Raw genomic sequence first — 8,825 nt, forward strand, 5'->3', positions numbered from 1 at the left:
TAAACATTAATACTTATTAGAATACACAAGAAAATAATAATAGTGTTTTAAACCGAGTTTATAATACATTATATAATCAGAGTACAATTACAAAAGGGTCTAACTTTTGTAGTTGTAGACTGAGATTATAAACAACGGACACTAAGCACACACAACTAATGTCTATCTAATGTGAGATAGACATCCATATTCTTTTTTCTTTTCTTTTTTAGAGTAAACAGTAATTATTGTTGTTGGTTGCAAACTCAATGTACTTCTTTATTGTTGTTGGACCAAAAAAACTAATCTAAAACAAGATCCAGTACTTAGTTAATAATTATTATATATATATTGTTTGGCCTATATTTGCAGACAGCTAAGAAGGACTAGTTACTGCATAGTATTCCCCTTCTTCTTTTTTTCTTTCTTTTTTGTTCTCTCCTATTCTATTTATTTTATATGTTTTTTTTGGCTACTCCTCCTTATTTTATATGTTGAGAAAGTTAAAAGAACTCACAAGTCACAATGACCACGTATTGAGAAGTTGGTAAGCAATTCACATGGCCTCCAAACCCAGAAAAAAAAAAATTTTGCTTTTTTTTTTTTAAATGGTTTGGAGGGGTCTAATGGATGAGAATTTGAGAAGGCCCAAACCTTCAAATCGACCAATGCTGTGTTGCAAATTGCAATGCTAGAGAGTGGAATCTTTATGAGTTTGGAGGAAAAAAGAAATTTTGTATAAGAAAGAGGGTCCACAAAGTGGGACAAAGCGTGTAGTATCATACAGTTCCTTTTTATTTTTTAACCCCACAATGTTAAAATCCTTTTCTTTACAATAATCAAAGTTTCCTACTCTTCGTGATGTCCTTTATCTTTTGTATCCAATAGAAAAGGGACCTATCCTTGATTTCGTTTGCTAAATACATGAATCAATTCTTTAAAGCCATTGGGTTTTTAAAATATAGTATTATATGTTAGGCTTATCTATTTATTTTTGGTAGGTTTGTTTATTCTATTGGAAATTGGATTATTTTGACCTAACATGCCCATTTAAACAATATTTTATCCCTTAAATAAAAAATAAAAACTAATTTGTGTGATAGTGGCGCACGACAATTTCTCTCATGCTTACTAAAAAAAGGGAAGAAAAAACACACTTAACTTTGTATTAAAGTCCACAAGATCCAAGCCTAAGCTATGGACAAAAGAATTAAAATAATATATATATATATATATATTATTTTTATTTTGACAAATTACAAAGAGAGGGGATGGGGTATGTGATATGCCACGTGGGCATGGCCCCACGTGGGAAGTGCCCACGTGGGAAAGTGCAAGGTATAGTGTGAAATCGGTGATATCAGAATATATTGTTATTGTAATCATATGATATCAACTTTGCCTTTGTTGAATGAAATTTATTGAAAATAAAATAAAATTTCAAAGAAATAGTATTGAAGTTTAAAAGGGCGGGTCCTTGGCCTCATTCTTTGTCAAGTGGCAAATAGTCACAATTCATTATTATAATTATTATTAGAAATACTTTTTTTAATATTATAATATTAATTTTGTTTTACATAGTAAAGAAAATTATTTTGTGAAGCCAGCTAATCTCAAAGTTGGAATTTGTTATGCTATGATGTGACCAACTGCAAGTAACTTGAACAAAGCAATTGAAAAATTGCTACATAATTTATTATAGTGTATATATACAATATTTTGTACCCAAAGTGATAGCAACAGATATTCGTTTCTGAATTTTTGTCACCTATTAAAAAAAATTATTTGGTAAAGTTTACAAATATTCATTATTAATTGAACTATTTCAAGAAAAAAAAAAAGTAACGTTGGAGATACAAACTTTTTTATAAATTTTTTTACTAACTGCTAATGTGGTAAGTGGTTACTGGTAAATAAAAAAGTAATGTTAATGGTGAGTTAAAACCAGTAGAAGTTCGTCACATTAACAGTTTGTAAAAATATTATAAAATAATCTGTGTCTATAGCAATACTCAAAAGAAGAAGAATGCAATTTGAAACAAAAGTCAAAATTTTAGAACTTGTTAAAATTTTTCATTGTAATTTATACATTAATTAATAATAAATTTGGTAAGAAGAATGCAATAATAAATTTTTATTGGACCATTTGAAGTATGACTCATGCCTGATTTTCTCCAACAGCTGTTGTACTGGTTCCTTGAAAACGGTGTTGACCACCTGTGGGACGGTAGGACCAGCTTCTCTGGAAAAATCTCTTTCAGGCCTATCGTTGTTGTATCTGTCCGACTTGAAATCCCTCCTCTCCTGAGGGATAACCTTCACCTTACCCTTTCCTTGCTGTTGATCTTCCTCAACTCTTTTGTACTCATCGATGCGATCCATGAGCCGACGCACGCTCCCAACAGGCTTTTTCGTTAAAGATTTCCCCAAGTCATGCTCCGTAGGTAGGTCGACCTTGAAGGTCCTTATCGCCACATCATCGAAGTCTCCGTCAATTTCATTGAACATCTCCCAATACCTGTCTGAATACATTCTCAGGATTTCCCCTTCCCTCATGGCCATGAATAGTAATGAATCTAAAGGTCGATGAACTCTACTGCATGTGATGAAACGAGAGCCAAATGCCCTAGTAAGTTCCTTGAAAGAATTGATAGAGCCTGCCCTCAAGCCATCAAACCACCTTATGGCCACAGGTCCCAGGCTAGAGGGAAAAATCTTGCATATCAAAGTCTCATTCTAGGAATGTACTGCCATCCTTTAGCTGAAATGGCTCACATACTCCACAGGATCCGTTCGGCCATTATAAATAGTGAAGGCCGGTTGTGTGAAGCGCCGAGGTAGCCTCCCTTCTTCCAACTTGCGTGTGAAGGGTGACTTGGAGATTTAATGCAACGCCCTACCCATAGCATCATTTTCCAAGCCCCTAGAGTGATAGTTTTTACCTTGCCGCCCATGCAGGTTGTCTTCCTCGTAAGAGAAAGATTCATCTGGGGTAGTTCTGGATCTCTGCTTGTAATTGTCATCCCTGGAACCCTTCGAAAAGGGATCGGAGACAGAAGAAGTTCGCCTTCGCCTTTCGTGACGCAACTTCCTTTTTAGGCTGTCAATTTCTTTTTGCATGGCCTTGGTATTTTCCTCGTGAGGAACTCTGCTTCCCCCTCGTGAATGACTCCTACTTCTGGTAGTGTGCATAGTATGTACACTACCTTCCCGGCTCTCTTCGTGCTCAAGATGCAAGGAGTGATCCTCATGCTGGGACCCCACAGACTCCGTACGGTATTGTGGTCCTGAGCCCACCATGATGTTAAACCTCTTCAAAGACTAGAATTCCCGCAGACGGCGCCAATTGTAAAGACACAATTCGAGCTTCTGACCCACAATTAGAAGGGAAAGGGCTTGAAATGCCTTTTTTACAATAAATTTGTAGAGAGTGGACTTGAAATCTAGATTCTAAAAGTGGTTTAAACAACAAAGAAAAATGGATTTTGGTCCCAATGGCACAAATAGGGAGTTATTTATAAGAATATGAATGAAAATTCCTCCTCGGACACAATCTAAGGATAGTTTATAATACTGCTTCTCAAGATAGATTACAATTGTGGACAGTCAGATTTATCGTATACTATTCTTTCTTTTCTCTCCAATTGTAGAGACACGATTTTCAGACCAAGCCCAAAATATAAGTGATCTTGGCCTAGTGAACTTAGTACAATAAATTTGTAGAGAGTAAGTCAAAGAGCTAGGTTTTAATGCATGGAGAACAATTAATATGGTTTTGGATGATGAGCCAACAAGAATTAAACCCGGTTTGTGCAAGAAAGTTTGTCATCGGTACAGTCCGAGGAGCTCTGTTCTAATATATATTGGATGACAATGGTTACAGGAGTTGTTAAGATTGCTACAGTATTTTCTCTTCTCCTTTTTTATCCCCTTTTCATGACGGGTCTCTTCCATTATATAGTTCCTCTTGGATGATCTTAATCCTACACTTGTTGATCCTTTAAGCCACTACTTGAGTGCTTGTCCCATCAGACACCCTTTCTGACCTTCTGTGAGTTGTGGTTGCCGAGGTAGCACTGTTCAGGGGTCTTTTCCGCATAAATGCGGTCAGCAAGTTAGCTGCAGGGCATTCAATGCGGTGTAGCAGCTTTCCCTTAGATATTTTTGAGTTCTTATCCCTCTTGTATGTTCATGATGCCCATCCCTATCATTAGAACTTCTTGGAAGGTCACTTTGATCATTAGGATCTATATCTGATCTGCGTTTAGCTTATCCGAGGAGATATTCCTCCTCGGACTCGGACTACTCACGATCTCGGCCAAAGCCCCATGCACTCAGCCGAAGTCCAAGACCCCACAATAGCCCCTCAAAACTCCAATTTTTTCTTCTCATCCGAGGAAAAAAGTTGGGTTTTGAAGGCTTAAGAGTTAATTATGCTTTGATCCTTTAATTTACACCCGGGGGAGTGCCGTTTCACACGCCCCATATTTGTACTGTAAATTGCTCCTTTCAGAGCTACCAATCTAAGGATTTGGTTATAATCTTGAGTTTATCTTGACACTTACTGAGAAACAAATAGATATCATGGAATGCTGATTCCCCAAAGTATGTGGTCCGAGGAGCCATGCATAGCTAAGGTTCCGTTTGAACACTTTGAAAGTTGTCATGGAGTGTTAACTTTCCCACATCATCTGGTCCGAGGACCGAGACATAATTGAGTTATAGTTTAAACACTTGAAGAGAGATGTCCTGGAGTGTTAACTTTCCCACATCATCTCGTCCGAGGACCGAGGCATGATACTTTGAGAGTTGTTATGGAGTGTTAACTTCCCCAAAGCAAGAGGTCCGAGGACCCGCATAGCTAAGGTTCTGTTTAGCCACTTCTAAAGATGCCAGTGTGTGTTAATTTCCCCAAAGCAGGAGGTCTGAGGACCTGATATAGCTAAGGTTTTGTTTAACCACTTCCAAAGATGTGTTAATTTTCCCAAAGCAGGAGGTCTGAGGACTCGGCATAGCTAAGGTTTTGTTTAACCACTTCTAAAGATGCCAGTATGTGTTAATTTCCCCAAAGCAGGAGGTCCGAGGACCCAACATAGCTAAGGTTCTGTTTAACCACTTCTAAAGATGACAGTGTACGTTAATTTCCCCAAAGCAGGAGGTCTGAGGACCCGACATAGCTAAGGTTCTGTTTAACCACTTCTAAAGATGCCAGTGTGTGTTAATTTCCCCAAAGCAGGAGGTCTGAGGACCCGACATAGCTAAGGTTTTGTTTAACCACTTCCAAAGATGTATTAATTTCTCCAAAGCAAGAGGTCTGAGGACCCGGCATAACTAAGGTTTTGTTTAACCACTTCAATAGATTAGAAGATATCAATATATACCTTCAAGAACTAGCCTCGCCGCAGAGCCCCTTTGAATTGCTCATGTGTTGCTGCCACTTCCTCTAATGGAGGTTCAGCGAACTCGGCCACCGGATTCGCAAGGACCTGGCCCTTGACAAAGGTACGAGGCATGTACTTGATGTCAGAAGCCCCTAGAACTGTGCCCCGTTCAACAATCCTCCCCGTATAATTAGCACTTCGTAATATAGACCTGAGCGGAAGCTAAGTTAGGACAACAACTGTGTGTGCCTCATGTAGTGACTTGCTCACATAGTAAACTGGCCACCATAATGGCTTTCCCTAGGGACTCTTGCTGATAGGGGCCTTATCCTGCCATATTTAACCGTTGCACTCACTATCACACAAACTCTTCCCACAGACGACGCCAATTGTAGGGACACGATTTTCAGACCAAGCTCAAAATATAAGGGATCTTGGCCCAGTGAACCCAGTACAATAAATTTGTAGAGAGTGAGTCAAAGAGCTAGGCTTTAGTGCATGGATAACAGTTAATATGGTTTTGGATGATGAGTCAACAAGAATTAAACCCAGTTTGTACAAGAAAGTTTGTCCTCAGCACAGTTCGAGGAGCTCTGTTCTAATATATATTGGATGACAATGGTTACAGGAGTTGTTGAGATTGTTACAGTGCTTTCTCTTCTCATTTTTTCATCCCCTTTTCATGAAGGGTCTCTTCCATTATATAGTTCATTTTGGATGATCTTAATCCTACACTTGTTGATCATTTGAGCCACCACTTGAGTGTTTGTCCCATCGGACACCCTTTCTGGCCTTCTGTGAGTTGTGGTTGCCGAGGTAGCACTGTTCAGGGGTCTTTTCCATATAAATGTGGTTAGAAAGTTAGCTACAGGGCATTCAATGCGGTGTAGCAGCTTTCCCTTAGATATTTTTGAGTCTTTATCCCTCATGTATGTTCATAATGCTCGTCCCTATCATTAGAACTTCTTGGAAGGTCACTTTGATCATTAGGATCTATATCTGATCTACGTTTAGCTTATCCGAGGAGATATTCCTCCTTGGACTCGGACTACTCACGATCTCGGTCAAAGCCTCATGCTCTCGACCAAAGCCCAAGACCCCACACACTTTGAAACAAAAGTCAAAATTTTGGAACTTGTTAAAATTTTTCATTGTAATTTATACATTAATTAATAATAAATTTGGTAAGAAAATTTAGATTAGTTTCAATAGTGATTATAAGTTTAGAAGTAGTTTTGAATGAACTTTAAATATGAGATATATATAAGTTGTCTTGGATGAGCTGTAAATAATTTTGTATGGTGTTTCCAAATGAGACATTTAGTGTTCAAATCCCTTATTCTTTACTTTCTAAAAAAAATCCCTTATCCTTTAATTATTGAATTATTAAAAAAAAAAAAGAACAAAAGTTTCAAATGGGCTATAAATAATTTTAATTAAAAAGGACACTTAGCATAGAATTATTGCAATTGAATTACAAGTAGAATGATACATGGCACAAAAGTAGAATGCAATTAAAATATAATTTTACTAATTTATTAAGTGTTCATTTCAGTATATTATACTAGTCACTAAGCATGTGCAATATATGCACAAGAAAGTTTGATAAGAAATTATATATGATACATATTTAATTAATTAGTATTGAGTTCAAATAAGTTATTTTGCGATTATTTGTAACTCTGAAAACCAAATTAAAAAAATGTGTTTCCAAAAGCATACGTGAGTCATGACAGCCCTAGAAGAAGTTAACAAAAAATCAAAGTTTTTTATTATTTATATATAATTAGTCACCAATTTGTACAATGCATGGGAGCATTTGACCCAAAAAAAAAAACTTATATATGATTCATGTTTAATTAGTAAATATTAATAAATCAAATTTTAATAGAACATAACTTTCATAATTTAATTAGAATTTTTTTTAATGTTGGGCTGCTTTATAAATAAATAAAAAAGAATAAAAATATTTAATAAGTTAACAACATGATAAAATGTGAGCTTTTGAAATTTTATGTGGTAACATCAGAAGAAATTAACAAAAAGTCAAAAATTTAAATTTTATTATAAGTTTAAATCTTCAATTAGGGCTTAAAATTGTATAATATTTAGATAGCAACCCAACTGAATTGAATTGACCTTGTGAATAATAATCCTAAATTATGCCTAGCTGTTTGGTGTCACTGAAAGTCTTTCGAAATCATTTATCATTTTCTTCACCAAGACATATAAGAACAAAAAATATACACATTAAACCAAAAAAAAAAAGGGAAATGCACAAAATGAAAATCATTACGTTTCTGAAGTTGACATGAACTGATTGAAAACTTCACTTCAATATGAAATTTGAAAATCAAAGATTGAATGGTCAAGTTAGCTTCATATGCAAGTAAATTTGGTTAAGTGCACGTAAAATTAAAGATAAACTAACTTAATAATGTAGGCCATTTTATAGAATATTAGGAATAACTGAATATAGCAATGATGAGGCCACACTCTTTAAATGATATCATCATACTACCTCCAATATTTTAAGTAGGAAAATTCATACGAGAGCAAAAGATTATGAATTTTAAATCTTTTATTTGCGGGAAATCATAAAATAATGTTCGAGTAAAAGCAACATGAATTTTTTTTTTTAAAGAAAGATTATTATTATTATTATTATTATTATCTTGGTTAACGAGGATAACTGACGTTAAAAAGAAATAAGTTTGTTACAAGAAGTTCCCTCTTTATCAAGGGTACATTGCTGATCCACCACAGACGGTGGACTTGAAAACAAATAAAGGCATCAACATTAGAACTGTTTGTTCTTGCTAAAGCATCCACGCATTGATTTACTTCAAAATAAATATTATTTTACTATTAATAGTTTGGAAAAAGTTTGCAAATATGAACAATATAATAAGAACATGCAATTCAATAATTAGTTTTGAGAGAATTCTTTTCTTATTAGTATTAGGTTATCAAAATATGACATTCAAAGGAAAAAAAAAAACAGAATATTTATTTGAAAAAAGAAGAAGAAGATAATATATGAGAAAACAATTAATAACTATATAAAAATCGCTTAGACCATGACACCATGTAACCACAAAGGCACAAACTGTAGGTTAAACTTCTAAAATTGTTCTAACAATAATGTTAAAGTTGGTTATATTATCCTAATATATGTTTTAGATAAAATAATACAATACTAAAAAAAATTCTCGTTAAAGTTTGTTTTATCTTCTCTAATATTTGACTCAATTTGCAAATAGAGATTCCATGAATATGCCCCTCCACTTCAGCTTTTTGCAACAGTGTTGAAAAGCCTTACGCACAAAGGGGAAGTAATGAAGAAGAAATATGTTTAAATGTAGAAAATAATTTAAGTTTAATTAAAAATATATATTATAATAATGAAATATAAAAGTAGAGCATTAGCATTGGTGATGTAAAAAATTTAGCAATTTGACTTTA

Source organism: Castanea sativa, chromosome 2, assembly GCF_040712315.1.
Source record: "Castanea sativa cultivar Marrone di Chiusa Pesio chromosome 2, ASM4071231v1".
Lineage (NCBI taxonomy): Eukaryota > Viridiplantae > Streptophyta > Magnoliopsida > Fagales > Fagaceae > Castanea > Castanea sativa.